The 14,478-nt window shown below is 40.5% G+C and overlaps 1 protein-coding gene across 2 annotated transcripts in view; it reads left to right on the top strand.

Moving 5' to 3' along the window:
• Positions 1 to 13,193: 13,193 nt before the first annotated feature.
• ddr2a (discoidin domain receptor tyrosine kinase 2a) overlaps positions 13,194 to 14,478 on the top strand; it is a 135,589-nt gene continuing 134,304 nt past the window's right edge. For both annotated transcript variants that reach the window (XM_034180365.1, XM_034180366.1), the window contains exon 1: positions 13,194 to 13,327. The gene's annotated coding sequence lies outside the window, so the exon portion shown is untranslated. The remainder of the gene's footprint in view (positions 13,328 to 14,478) is intronic.

Raw genomic sequence — 14,478 nt, forward strand, 5'->3', positions numbered from 1 at the left:
TTTTTAAGGGATTAATATCATCATCACATGCATGATGAAAATTAGGAGCAGGTGTGGCTGAAGTTATATGCAGCTTAAAATAAGCTTGTCAGTTTCTTTCATTCCCAAAGCCAAGGTCTGGTGGCCACCGAGGACACTGCTGTTTGTTGTGTTATGGGACCAGTGTTGCCACAGTTACTTTGAAAAAGTAATCCAATTACTGATTACTCCTTGAAAAAGTAACTTAGTTACTTTACTGATTACTCAATTGTAACAGTAACTAAGTCAGATTACTAGTTATTTTTTTAGTTACTTTGCCCAGCTGCCAACAACAACCCACCTCAACATGACAATGATACCTGTGTTGACCAATGTTTTGCCAAAACTCACTTTATAGTCACCCTTTCTTGACTTCAATGAAAATAAATACTTGTTTTATAAAAAGTAAAATAAAGACCTCTTTCTTGACCTCATATTTAAGTGTTGACAGCACTGTAACAGTAAAACTTGCAATTTCTAACCTACATTGTTTATAAATGTAACTATTAAATTCTTTCTAACATTTTTCTAACATTTAAATTCTCTCCAAACATTTTACTTGTTGAAATTATTATTATTATAAATAGTATTAGTAGTTGTAGTTAAAAAAAAAAAAAGGCTTCAAAACTGGACCTTTAATCTAGGGGTGTTGTGGGGGGCACATCCTTGCCCCACACCCCATTCCATCTGGATTTGCCCCTGCTTTGGCGTTTGAGCACAAAGAATGGATAACATTTATTTATGCAGAAAACATGACCAAATTTACAGGTAAGAAAGTTTTATTGCATTTTCACATCATGTGGTCCTCAGAAAGAGAGTTTAGGTGCATTTGAGTGGAAAATTGTTATGTGTCGGACGCAGCTCGGAGAACCGACCAGCGTTTGAAGGACCCAGTACGAAATAAGCAGAGCACGGTACAAAGGCTAACTGAATTTAATACATAACAGTGATGTGATACAAAACAACAAAAGAGTGTGCGGTCTGGCGTGGTGGTGATACGGTGCGCTCCCAGCAGCGCTAACGGTCCGGAGCCAGAAGCCGTTCGGACCCAAGGACCCCGCCGACACCCCCCAGGTGGCCGCAACAAACCGAGTCTGTGAAAGAAGGAACCATTATGTGAGTCCACACTCTACACACAGAGAGACCACTCAAAGGTGTACATAAACAGCAAACACTTCCTGGCTTAATTACTAATCAGCTTCCCAACCTGCAGGCATGGAACATCCAGTTCACAAAACTCCACTGCAGTGGAAGCCGATACATGACTAACGTACAGCTCAATATAATAAGGTGTGAGGGACACCACATTTACTGACTGTATAAACGTTAGTCACAAAATCTAACGTACCTCAGGAAGTGTGCTGACGAGCGTGAGACCTCACCCCCTCCTCTTTCACAGACCGTGCATCAAACCCTGGACGTTCTCTGCATCCACTGATGATGAGATGGCTCCCGAGACGACGATTTCACCCGTCTGGTCACAAGGTCGAGTCTCTGGCAAATACACACTGTACACTCCAGTCTTAAATGCCACCATGTTCCAATCCATATAGATGCACCACAGCTGTGAGTCCTGACGAGCCGCAGGTGATCAGGGTGAGGTCCTGATAACCTCAGCAACACAGCCACTCAGTCCCAAATGCAAGCCACCTGGAAGGAAAAACAAAAGACAGAAACAAAAAGGCAGCCAGGCCCCCCAGCCATACAACAGTACCCCACCCTCACGGGAAGCCTCCCGGCGACCACACAAACCTGGCCCAGGAGAAACACCCCCCTCCAGGGACCATGGCTGGAAACCGCATCTGCATTCGTCTTCCAACAGAATGGTAGATGTCCTCTCCTCTGGCTGCATCCTTGCCTTTGTTTCAGTCAGTCACTTAGCACAGGTGTGGCCAGGAGTTCTTAAACCTGTGCGGTCAGCCTTTATCCAACCATGTTTGGTCTTTAGTCATAAAACAAAAAAGACAAACACAAACAACCAAAACACCCCCCCTCCCCAGGGGACCGTCCCATCAAACCCCGGGAAGAGGAGAAAAGAAAAACCCCAAACTTAAGCTTACAAATAAAAGTGCTAAAACACCCCCCCCCCCCAAACGACATGTAGGGACCAACACCCCCCAGAGGACTTCCCGCCAGCTCCAGGAGTAATAACCACAGCCGAGGTCCCTCTGGGATCCAACGTCACCCACGGGGACTCCCAGCGCCTCCCAGAGGACCACTCGTCAACCCCAGGAGACGCCTCCCCTCATGACCAACGGACCCAGCCCCGGCCGTCTATGGCTAGATGGACCCACAGCCCTTTCCCCCCCAGAGGACACCACAGTCAAACCCTGAGGGCGGAAACTGGGGGGAAAACAAGAAGAGAGAAAAAAAAAACATACAAACAAAACATCCCCAACCCCACCCCCTTGGCGCAGTGGAAACTGGAAGCACGTCCAGTGTCACCAACCGTGACTATACCCCAGAAGCCAACCGGGAGGAGTGGAACAGCGGTTATGGCAAACGGCACAAAACGGCGCCACTCCTCCGACTTCTACACCACCCACTAGCTGCGGGTATATCCCACTGCCCCAAACCTCAGCCACGCCGATGGCAGACGGCCAAAGGCGTGCTGAAGCCGGAGGTGGAACAGGGAATCAAACCCCCCCCCCCCCCCCCCCAGGTGCAGAGGTTACCCGGGAAACGCCCAGTATAACCAAACTGCACCACTCCAGCAACGCCGACACTACGGCTCACCCGGCTGGAGCCAGAGGAGAAGAGAGGGAAGAAAAAGAAAGGAGTGGGAGGAGTCGTCCAGCCCCTCATCGGAATTCCTTTGTCTGAGAAGTTGCTGAGAGACTGGCGCTTTGTTTGATCAAAATTTTTTCTAAACCTGTGAGACACATCGAAGTGGACATGGTTCGAAAAATTAAGCTGGTTTTCAGTGAAAATTTTAACAGCTGATGAGAGATTTTGAGGTGATTCTGTCGCTTTAAGGACTTCCCACGGTGCGAGATGTCGTGCAGCGCTCTCAGGCGGCGTCATCAGCCTGTTTCAAGCTTAAAACCTCCACATTTCAGGCTCTGTTGATCCAGGACGTCGTGAGAGAACAGAGAAGTTTCAGAAGAAGTCGGTTTCAGCATTTTATCCGGATATTCCACTGTTAAAGGAGATTTTTTTAATGAAAAACGTGCGGGCGGATTGCAGCGTCGGCTCGCAGCCGCCGCGACGCTCCGTCACAGGAAAAACACCTCCGTTGGAAGCCTTAAGGACAAGTTGGAACATCTCCAGCTGATAAACAATTTCTCATATACTCACTCCACTGAAAGCCATCAAAAGCCAACTGGATTTTAACAAATGGTTATCAACACGGAGGTGTTTTTCCTGTGCCGCCGGGCCGCATCGGCTGCGTCCCGACGCGCGGACCCGTCTGCACGTCTTTCATTAAAAAAATCTCCTTTAACAGTGGAATATCCGGATAAAATGCTGAAACCGACTTCTTCTGAAACGTCTCTGTTCTCTCACGACGTCCTGGATCAATAGAGCCTGAAATGTGGAGGTTTTAAGCTTGAAACAGGCTTTGATCAAACAAAGCGCCAGTCTCTCAGCAACTTCTCAGACAAAGGAATTCCGACAAGGGGCTGGACGACTCCTCCCACAAGGAGTGCTCACAGGCGAATGACGTCACCGACAGGCGTGGAAAAACTCACGCATGCGCACGAGGGTTCAAGCATGTCTGACATAAAAACATATGAATGAAATCCATATAGTTTTTGAAAAAAATAAAAAGGACCTATACTTTACGGACAGCCCTCGTATATATATATATAATTGCATGCCGAACAGGAAAATCTGAGAATATAATCATTGGAAACCTTGACAGTATTGAATGGAAGCTTGAATATATTGAATGAATCTTGAGAAAATTGAATGAAAGCCTGAATATACAGAATAACAGAATTCAGATTAGCCGTTGCAGAATTAGTCAAATGATTTTGTGGCACGTTTTGTGTGTGTGTGTGTGTGTGTGTGTGTGTGTGTGTGTGTGTGTGTGTGTGTGTGTGTGTGTGTGTGTGTGTGTGTGTGTGTGTGTGTGTGTGTGTGTGTGTGTGTGTGTGTGTGTGTTACTTGTACAACCCCAATTCCAATGAAGTTGAGATGTTGTGTAAAATATAAATAAAAACAGAATTCAATGATTTGCAAATCCTCTTCAACCTATATTCAACTGAATACACCACAAAGACAAGATATTTAATGTTCAAACTGATAAACTTTATTGCAGGAAAGGTGGTAAACATACCACTGTGTTACATCACCTTTCCTGTACCACTGTCCCAACTTTTTTGAAATGTGTTGCAGGCATCCAATTCAAAATCAGCAAATATTTGCACAAAAACAATAAAGGTTATCAGGTTTGACTAATTCTACAATGGCTAATCTGAATTCTGTTATTCTGTATATTGAAGCTTTCATTCAATTTTCTCAAGATTCATTCAATATATTCAAGCTTCCATTCAATATTGTCAAGGTTTCCAATGTTTTCATCAAAATATTTTAACCCTTTAAAGATCAACTCAACCATTTGAAAGAGCATATTAATATGTACTACATTCTATTGAAAAATGTCATATTAAAAAGGTTTAATTTGCAGAAAGCAGTAAATTAATAATATCATTATTGTATATAGAGAGAGAGAGAGAGAGAGAGAGAGAGAGAGAGAGAGAGAGAGAGAGAGAGAGAGAGAGAGAGAGAGAGAGGGTGTCACATAGTGACTGTTGCTTACAGTCCACTAGATGTCAGTGTTGAGCACTGGTCAAGTTGCAAAACGTCAATGCTTTTTTTTTTTTTTTTTTTTTTTTTTAATTTGTTAGAAAAGCCTCTCGGCAGGCTTCTAGTTTGACGTCACTAAGTTGTGGCTTTCTTTCACTCGTACTCAGAAGGAGAAAAATAATTTCATTGCAGTCCTCCCACAATCATATGATGTAAAGCCAAAATCATTTGTTGGTTTGTGTTTTTAAACCTGTGATGTTTGCTTCTAATTAAAAGTAATTGCATGCTGGGAAATGGGGCGCAACCACATTTTCAGTGAAACACTGGAAACTCAACACAGCAAGAATGTGTTGATTATTTTTGGTGTAAAATCATTTATCAAGGAGCACACTCTCAATGTCACCTGTCTGTTATTTAATTACTGTCAGTGACATTAAGAAACATTCATGGAATGACCTTGTTTTATTTCTTATAACTGAAGAAATTATGTTTTATCTGACTATTGTACGGTGATAGTTGTGCACTTTATCAGTTATAGTGATATTTACTGCCGATTCTGTACATTACTAGTGTACTCATGGAAAAGCCTAGACCATGACAATACTCTTCACTTATAGAAATGTATTTCCAACATATCAGTACATTTGTCTATACGTCTTTTTAGCGCAACTTTCAAAGTTCACACAGTACTGGCACACCATATAAAGATGTGTATGGAGGAAAATATTTCCAGACCAACATCTTCAAGAGGAGATAAATGGATTTTTTTTTCATGCATTATGTTTGTCAGTTCCATGGTCTCTTCAGTGCAGAGGTTCACTGCATTGCTAATTCAGGTGTTTCATCATAAGAGGTATACTTCTACCATAATATACGTGAGCAATGGTATGGAGAACAGGTTGTTATATTGTGAGCTTGCTCACACATCTCTAGTTTTTAGTAATTGTATTGTTTTTTTGTTGAAAATTTTAGCAGAACTGTTGGAAAACAAATACATTTGCAAAGCTGTATGAGTAAGCTTGTCGAATCTGTCGTCGATTCCCCAACATACTGAGACAGATACCAAGAAATTAACCCTCCAATGACCAAGCTATTTTAGAGACTTGTATCATCGAGTGAGGTCATTTACAGTATGATCCTGATGACTTTACATTGGAATATGTCTGTATAAACAATTGTTTTAGGATTCTTCATATTTAGTACACTCCCTAGTATAGTTGTCCATCATTGAATGTAGTAAGGCATGGAATTTGATATTTATTTTACCAAAAGTAGGCAAAAAACACACTGATTACCTTGTAGGTTACATCATGTAAAATGTACGCTGGCTTTATTTCTTTTTGTTTTATGTCATTGCATCAACAATGAAAATAATACATCATAAAAAGTAAAGTTTTGTTGAGTACAATATGTATTATTATTATTATTATTATTATTATTATATTAGTCTATATCAGGGTGGTGTGCCTGATGCTGACTCATCTCCATCAATAGAGCTATTTTCATCCTCACTCTGGCAGTCTCATCGCTTGTGCAGCTGTAAATCTTGCTGTTCTAGGTCTGCTGGCTATGCTTCCCTGCAAAACAGTAAAATATAACAATTAGAGTTGACAAATTACAATACCATCTGAAGCTATAATGTCGAAAATCTCATAGATCTTCCCTGGGGGTCATAAGTGACCCTGCACAAGTTTGGATTATACTTGCCACATGGATCAGCTGATCCTTGCAAAATTCTATGAACAAATGCAGGACAAAAAGACTGACAAATTCATGGTCAGAAATTTTTTTCTAAATAAAATTAGAAAAGTGGTGCACAAAAATATATGCCTGGGATCATAAATAACCCCACTTGGTCACTTGAGGATTAATGAAATGTGATGTATAGGAAAATACATTTCTGAGCACAATAGTCTATTTTAGGAATGATATGAAATTTCATTCATTCATTGTTAAATTGTGTAACCAGAGTTAGTTTTCAAAAAGCTTGTTGGAAGTATTTTGTCAGTCCTGGACCACATAGCATGTTGGGGTATAGCCATATAAAGGTGGTGGGGTGTGTGTGTGTGGGGGGGGGGGGGGGGGGGGGGCATATATTTAATAATGTATCATTTACTAAACACCAGATTTCGCAAAACTTGCTGAGAATATTTTGTCTAACGTGAAATAGGAACCATTCAATTTGGTGCAAAACCCCCATTTACCCCCCCCCCCCCCCCCCCCCACACACACACACATAGACACTCCCACAAAGTGCAGACTGATCATCCCTGCACTGAAAGGTACTGTTCATCCTCATCCCTGCACAGCCCCATTCCATTATGTTATATTTATTTTACAGTAAACATTGTTTTGCCCATTTGTCTATTTACTGTAGCTCCTTTACTTCTTAAAGAAGTATTTTTCCTTTTCTTTTTATTGTTGTATATGCACCTATTCCTTTGTACATAAGCATTTATTTCTTTTTATTGTTGTATATGCACCTATTCCTTTGTACATAAGCATTTATTTCTTTTTATTGTTGTATATGAACCAATTCCTTTCTACATAAGCATTTTTTTTCTTTTTATTGTTGTATATGAACCAATTCCTTTGTACATAAGCATTTATTTCTTTTTATTGTTGTATATGCACCTATTCCTTTGTACATAAGCATTTATTTCTTTTTATTGTTGTATATGAACCAATTCCTTTGTACATAAGCATTTTTTCTTTTTATTGTTGTATATGAACCAATTCCTTTCTACATAAGCATTTTTTTCTTTTTATTGTTGTATATGAACCAATTCCTTTGTACATAAGCATTTTTTCTTTTTATTGTTGTATATGAACCAATTCCTTTCTACATAAGCATTTTTTTTCTTTTTACTGTTGTATATGCACGTATTACTTTGTAAAGATAAAGATAAACTTTATTGATCTCACAGAGGAGAAATTCACATGTTACGTCAGCTCTTACAAAACACACAAGATGGGTGCAAGTAGAGGAAAATGTTCATCAAACAGCGTGTGTAAGGATAAGCAATAATAATAATGCTTGTAACAGTACAAGACATAAGAAATGAGGTAGAAATAGAATATATATATATACGAGGGCTGTCAATAAAGTAACGGTCCTTTTTATTTTTTTCAAAAACTATATGGATTTCATTCATATGTTTTTACGTCAGACATGCTTGAACCCTCGTGCGCATGCGTGAGTTTTTCCACGCCTGTCGGTGACGTCATTCGCCTGTGAGCACTCCTTGTGGGAGGAGTCGTCCAGCCCCTCGTCGGAATTCCTTTGTCTGAGAAGTTGCTGAGGGACTGGCGCGTTGTTTGATCAAAATTTTTTCTAAACCTGTGAGACACATCGAAGTGGACACGGTTTGAAAAATTAAGCTGGTTTTCAGTGAAAAATTTAACGGCTGATGAGAGATTTTGAGGTGATTCTGTCGCTTTAAGGACTTTTCACGGTGCGAGACGTCGTGCAGCGCTCTCAGGCAGCGTCATCAGCCTGTTCAAGCTGAAAACCTCCACATTTCAGGCTCTATTGATCCAGGACGTCGTGAGAGAACAGAGACGTTTCAGAAGAAGTCGGTTTCAGCATTTTATCCGGATATTCCACTGTTAAAGGAGATTTTTTTAATGAAAGACGTGCGGACGGGTCCGCGCGTCGGGACGCAGCCGCCGCGACGCTCCGCCACAGGAAAAACACCTCTGTTGAAAGCCTTAAGGACAAGTTGGAACATGTCCTGCCTGTTAAACAATTTCTCATATACTCACTCCACTGAAAGCCATCAAAAGCCGCCTGGATTTTACAAATGGTTATCAACACGGAGGTGTTTTTTCTGTGCCGCCGCACCGCGTCGGCTGCGTCCCGACGCGCGGATCCGTCTGCACGTCTTTCATTAAAAAAATCTCCTTTAACAGTGGAATATCTGGATAAAATGCTGAAACCGACTTCTTCTGAAACTTCTCTGTTCTCTCACGACGTCCTGGATCAATAGAGCCTGAAATGTGGAGGTTTTCAGCTTGAACAGGCTGATGACGCCGCCTGAGAGCGCTGCACGACGTCTCGCACCGTGAAAAGTCCTTAAAGCGACAGTCTCACCTCAAAATCTCTCATCAGCCGTTAAAATTTTCACTGAAAACCAGCTTAATTTTTCGAACCGTGTCCACTTCGATGTATCTCACAGGTTTAGAAAAAATTTTGATCAAACAACGCGCCAGTCTCTCAGCAACTTCTCAGACAAAGGAATTCCGACGAGGGGCTGGACGACTCCTCCCACAAGGAGTGCTCACAGGCGAATGACGTCACCGACAGGCGTGGAAAAACTCACGCATGCGCACGAGGGTTCAAGCATGTCTGACGTAAAAACATATGAATGAAATCCATACAGTTTTTGAAAAAAATAAAAAGGACCGTTACTTTATTGACAGCCCTCGTATATATATACAGTGAGGAAAGTTTCTGTGTAGGCTCTCAGTTGTCCAGGTGGTTTCCATAGTAGAGAAGCTTGAATCTTCGACTGGACTGGGTTGCTGTATATATCTGTATCTGTATATATATATACACACACACACACACACACATATACACACATTTTTTCCTTTTTATTGTTGTATATGCACCAGTGACACGACATCAAATTCCTTGTATGTGAGAACTTACTTGGCAATAAATTCAATTCCTATTCTGAAACAGAGGTAGAGCCAAAGAATTTTAAAATACATTTCATCTGTAAAACTTTAGACCCAGTTGGAAACAGACAGACCTTCCTCTTCTTCCTCCTTTTTGATTTTTCAAACACACTTGGGCACAGTGTGAGACAAAGGAAAACCTTCTAAGGTGCATCTTTCCTGCTTTATTTTAGATGATTCCATATTTTATGCTGCAATATTTTTTTATACTGGGCAGAGTGTATTATAATTTGGGCTGTGGGGGCATTTATTCATTTTTCAGCTTGAAGAGACACTTTTTTTAATGACTGTCATTCGTACTTGAAAATGTTCCTGCTCTTTTGCACGGCGTGCACCGTCAGCTGTGGAGTACGTGCACATGCATGCACCTTTAAATGTAAAAAATGGTTTTGCTTTCAATTGATACTCTGAACACTTCATGAATAAGTGAGATTCGCTGGCGCACACTGTAACTGCAGTGTGTGTGTGTGTGTGTGTGTGTGTGTGTGTGTGTGTGTGTGTGTGTGTGTGTGTGTGTGTGTGTGTGTGTGTGTGTGTGTGTGTGTGTGTGTGTGTGTGTGTGTGTTTAGCATTATAGTTCTGGGTGTCTTGAGTCAGAGTTTCCAGCACATGGTTTCTGTTTAAGATGGTCAAGAGCTTGCAGTATCGCTACAACTATTCAGGAAATATTCTTTGTGGCTCTTTTTGGACTTCTTTCTTTTTTTTTTTCCACTCTTTCACTTCGCTACTGTATCATGGTGCAAATGAATGCAGGGTGTTTCTTCAGCAGCAAAGTGGTTATCATCACATGCTCTGTAAATGTATAAGAAATTGAAATATGAATTCTGGTAACAGTATGCAAAAGCAGTGGCAAACATCATGCAGATTTCAGATCAAAGTGCGACACTCTTGGTAATAGTACCCATGAGCATCAATATAGTTTTGCAGTCTGACATTTGAACCCAGTTACCTTGACTTTCACCTAAATTACTGACCTGTAGCTGAACCTTGCAAGGACAATTCTGGAATCCACCTAAGTGGTCCAATCAGGTTGAAAATGAAATTCCTTGACCTTCACTGGCCATTTCAATCAAACTTTTAAATGATGTTGCCTGAGCTATAGGAATGGTTTCATGGTGTTTATGGGGTGTGTACAATATGGCTAATGCCTACTGCTTATGGTGGGGGGTGTAATTCTTGTAATTCATGCCATGTTGTCTGTTTTACAAAGGGAATTATTTTTAGTTATTTATTTTTTAATTTTTTTTTTATTGTTTTCATTGTACAGGCCTATGTATGCAGTACATGAGCCTAAGACAAATTTCCCTTTGGGATAATAAAACATATTGTGTCATAATGTATTGTATTGTGTCATAAAATTAATTTTTAACAGCAATTTCAGGATCAGCCTTCATTGACACACCTAGTTTGACAGAAATGAGGAAAAGGATGCAAAAAAAATCAGGCCAACAAAAGGAGAGTCAGATATGAACTAAACTCCAGTGATTCGCCCTTTTGACAATTTTGACTTTCAACTTCAATCACGTGAACCCCAGTGATTGGCTTGAGGTAAATTTGACCTAGTCTGGGCAATTCCAAAACCCACCTCCATATATGTGCCACAATTTGTGCAAACTGGAGTGAAAACTTTACATTTGACCTTTCACCCCAATGACCTTGATAGACCTTTACCAAAAATTTGTTCTGTCCTGAGCAATTCCAAAACCCACCTATGTGTGCCAGGTTTGACTGACACCACAGCGCAAACCTAAATTTTGACTTTTGACCACATTGACTTTGAGCTTTGCTAAACAAAACCTTTAAGGGCAATTATGGGAGTGAAGGTTTGGCGAGTCAGGGTGTTGCAGACCAAACGTTCCACCCCTAAAAATCGGTCCGCCTTTTGCATCTACGCATGCATCATCCGGAGCTCTGCCGCTAGTTTAAGACAGATTCTCTTCACCCAAAGTGATCAAATGGATAATGGGATCAGATGACAAGGTAAAGCCTCTTAAATCATTCTAAAGTCAGTTTTAAGCTGAAACGAGGCCGTTTTAAGCAGAAACTCTGTAAAATTCCATGACACTTTGAAATGGCCGATGCGCAGTGAACACATCAGCTAGCAGCTTGTTTAGCTGCGGCGCTCTGATCACTTCCGCCACCTTTTATGATGAAATAATGCTGAATTTATGTGGAAATGATTGTTGTACAAAAGCTTCAGATATCTGTCGCTGAGATAGATGATGACTGGAGTGCAGTTTGAAGCAGAAACAAGGTTTTAATCTTTGAACCGCGGCTAATGACGCATTAGCCACAGATGCAAAAGCGGGCCGACTTTTAGGGGGTACCGTTTGGTCAGCGACAAGGGAACAGACAAACAGACAGACAGATAAAAGTTTCTGTAATTCTATTACGATTCCTTCCACCAACTGAAATCTGTGTGTTACTATAGAGTGCTGTTTGCTATCACAGTGTTTTTTAAACCACATTTTCATATTTCCCAACAGTGTACTGAGTTCTTCAATCAGATGAAAGCCTTTGGTCCAAAACGCAACGTTTGACGTCAGCAGAAGGTGAACTCTCCATGACACTAGTTATTCATCGGCCTGGTGTGAATATTAAAGCTGTGAACAATTATAATGTCAGCAACACAGATTTAACAGTCAATTTACATCCCTTTATTGTTTTATGACAAATGTGAGCTGAAACTTTCCTGCCTCTTCATTGTAAATCATAAAAAAAAAAAATCTTAAATGCCAAGTGGGGAGGGAGGGGAAGTAGGAAAGAAACGTGAGTAGAGTGGAAATAAGAGAAGGAAACAGAAATCTAGGGAATATTATTCAAGGAACTTGAACTTATAGCAACATTAGCTAGCTGCAAGCTAATGCAAAGTTTTAACCGACAATCATGAATCAGCAAGTAAATGTTGGATAATTTACATGTAGTTATTTTCTATTTAAAATTAAGGTTTTCTATGAAGAAGACAGTAAACGTATTGTGATCCATTCAGTGGGTAGCGGTGAATTAGCTTGCGATGAACAGCTAATCAGCTAAACTATGTGCTGTCTGTGGTATCCAAATGGCTAGCACAAATGCAAAAGTTTTGCTTGATCTTGTTATTTTGTTTTCATCATGCAGTAGTTTGAGTTTTCACTTTGAGAATAAAAAACAGCCATTTAAACTTTTTTGTTTACAAAGACGCTCGCCCATCCATCCATCCACATATTCCAGTTAAAATAAATGCAAACCTTTTGATTAAATACAGCCCTTTTTAATTAAAATCACAGGAGGCCAAATAAAAGTAATTATGAAGCTTAATTACCTTGTTAATTATGTTTTTTGAAAGCTGAAAATTGTTGAACCAGTTTACATGCGTTTGTGTATTCATAAATATTAGATATTTTGAAGGTTTCATCATTTTTAAGAGTTTGTTTACATAAAACGTAGTGCCATTTATAAGCGGTAAAGCAACAATCAGTAATTTGATCGTAACGGCGGCACAAACGTTGAATTGTAGCCGCTGCAGCCTCGAGCTGTCAGAAGAAAGGCTCTTTTCAGGAGGAAGAAAGCTTTCTGATCAAATGCAGGATTCGGCCTTAATTGAAACCGTATGTGTGGCATGTGGAATTCTGGGACTTTGGCACACTTCCAGGAATCCACAGAATGTGAACGGGATTTTTTTCCTGCCTCTCTCTCTCTCTCTCTCCTTTTCTCTCCTATACTCGTTCCATCCCTTTTTTCCGATTTGAGGGGTTGTCTTACAACAGCTCAGTGAGTCCTGGGGAAAGAAACTAACGGACAGAGACAGAAGAGCTGCAGCCGTCTGACGCTTACTGGACTAAATCTATAACCAACTCTGAACAAATGATCTGAAAACCGGAAAAGACATCACAGAAAAGTAAGTGGCCTAACAATTTGTCTGTTTTCTGTTTCATCATTTGCAAGAAAAAGCTGGGACTCCAAACATCAGTGAGCTTCTTGAAGCCTGTGGATCAGATTAGAACGTCAGTGTGGACGTTCCACGTTTGAACTCGGTCTGTCTTTAGTGGGAAGGAGTTGCTGTTTGCATGGCAGTGGACTAAAGTGATGCCAAGTTCATCTGCAGCACATCCAGATGTTTACAGCAAGTCGCTGAATGCAGCTTAACTTTATATTAGCTGGTTTAAAGCAGATTTTCACTTCAAATGTGATCAAATTAAAGAAAGGATTGATGTGGAAATTCGCTCAAAACTCAAGAGCACTTTGAGTATTTAACATTATGCAAAATATTCTGTAATTATATATTTTTTTTAAGTTTTTAAGCTTGGTTTGAGGATTAGCATAATTCTGCCATCTGGAGACTCGACTCCAGATGAGACTTTACAGACTCTTTTTGGATCATCCAGCAGATCCGTTCTGTTGAGCTGTTCTTATGTACCGTGGCGGTGCTCTATGATCTTCGGTGTTATGCAGGTGTTACGTAGGTGGGATGACGGCCTGCTCCTATGGTACGTAGGTGACAGGCATTCACACAGAGGCCTCGTGTCAACCCCGCTCAACTTATTCAGTAGCTCTGCTCTACACAGAGGAGTTAAGAAGGAGCTCACAGCTGTGAGATTGGAAGCAGCCCTCTGTGACCTGCAGCCATCAGCAGCAGGGTCGGAAAAGGAGGCACGGAATCAATGAAGTCGTTATGGAGGGGTCAAAGTGAGTCTGAGGTCATTTTGGGAGCGGGTGTAAGGGCATGGCTGTGAATATGTCCACACACTTTATACACATGGACTTTGACCTTTTCAACAATGTGAGTTTACAGCAAAAAAAAAAAAAAAAATACACCACGAGTGCAACATTTAGCTGATCATTCAGTTGTATGACAACAGATTTGTATATATATATATATATATATATATATATATATATATATATATATATATATATATATATATATATATAAAGTACATTCTGAAAATATTACTGGGCTCTGGTCCCTTACAATTTTTCCACATTCTTTAATTCTTAATTATTTATGAGTAATTGAGCAAAAAACATACTCTATAAATGTAGGTACTC

The sequence above is a fragment of the Thalassophryne amazonica genome, chromosome 10, assembly GCF_902500255.1.
Source record: "Thalassophryne amazonica chromosome 10, fThaAma1.1, whole genome shotgun sequence".
Taxonomy (NCBI): domain Eukaryota; kingdom Metazoa; phylum Chordata; class Actinopteri; order Batrachoidiformes; family Batrachoididae; genus Thalassophryne; species Thalassophryne amazonica.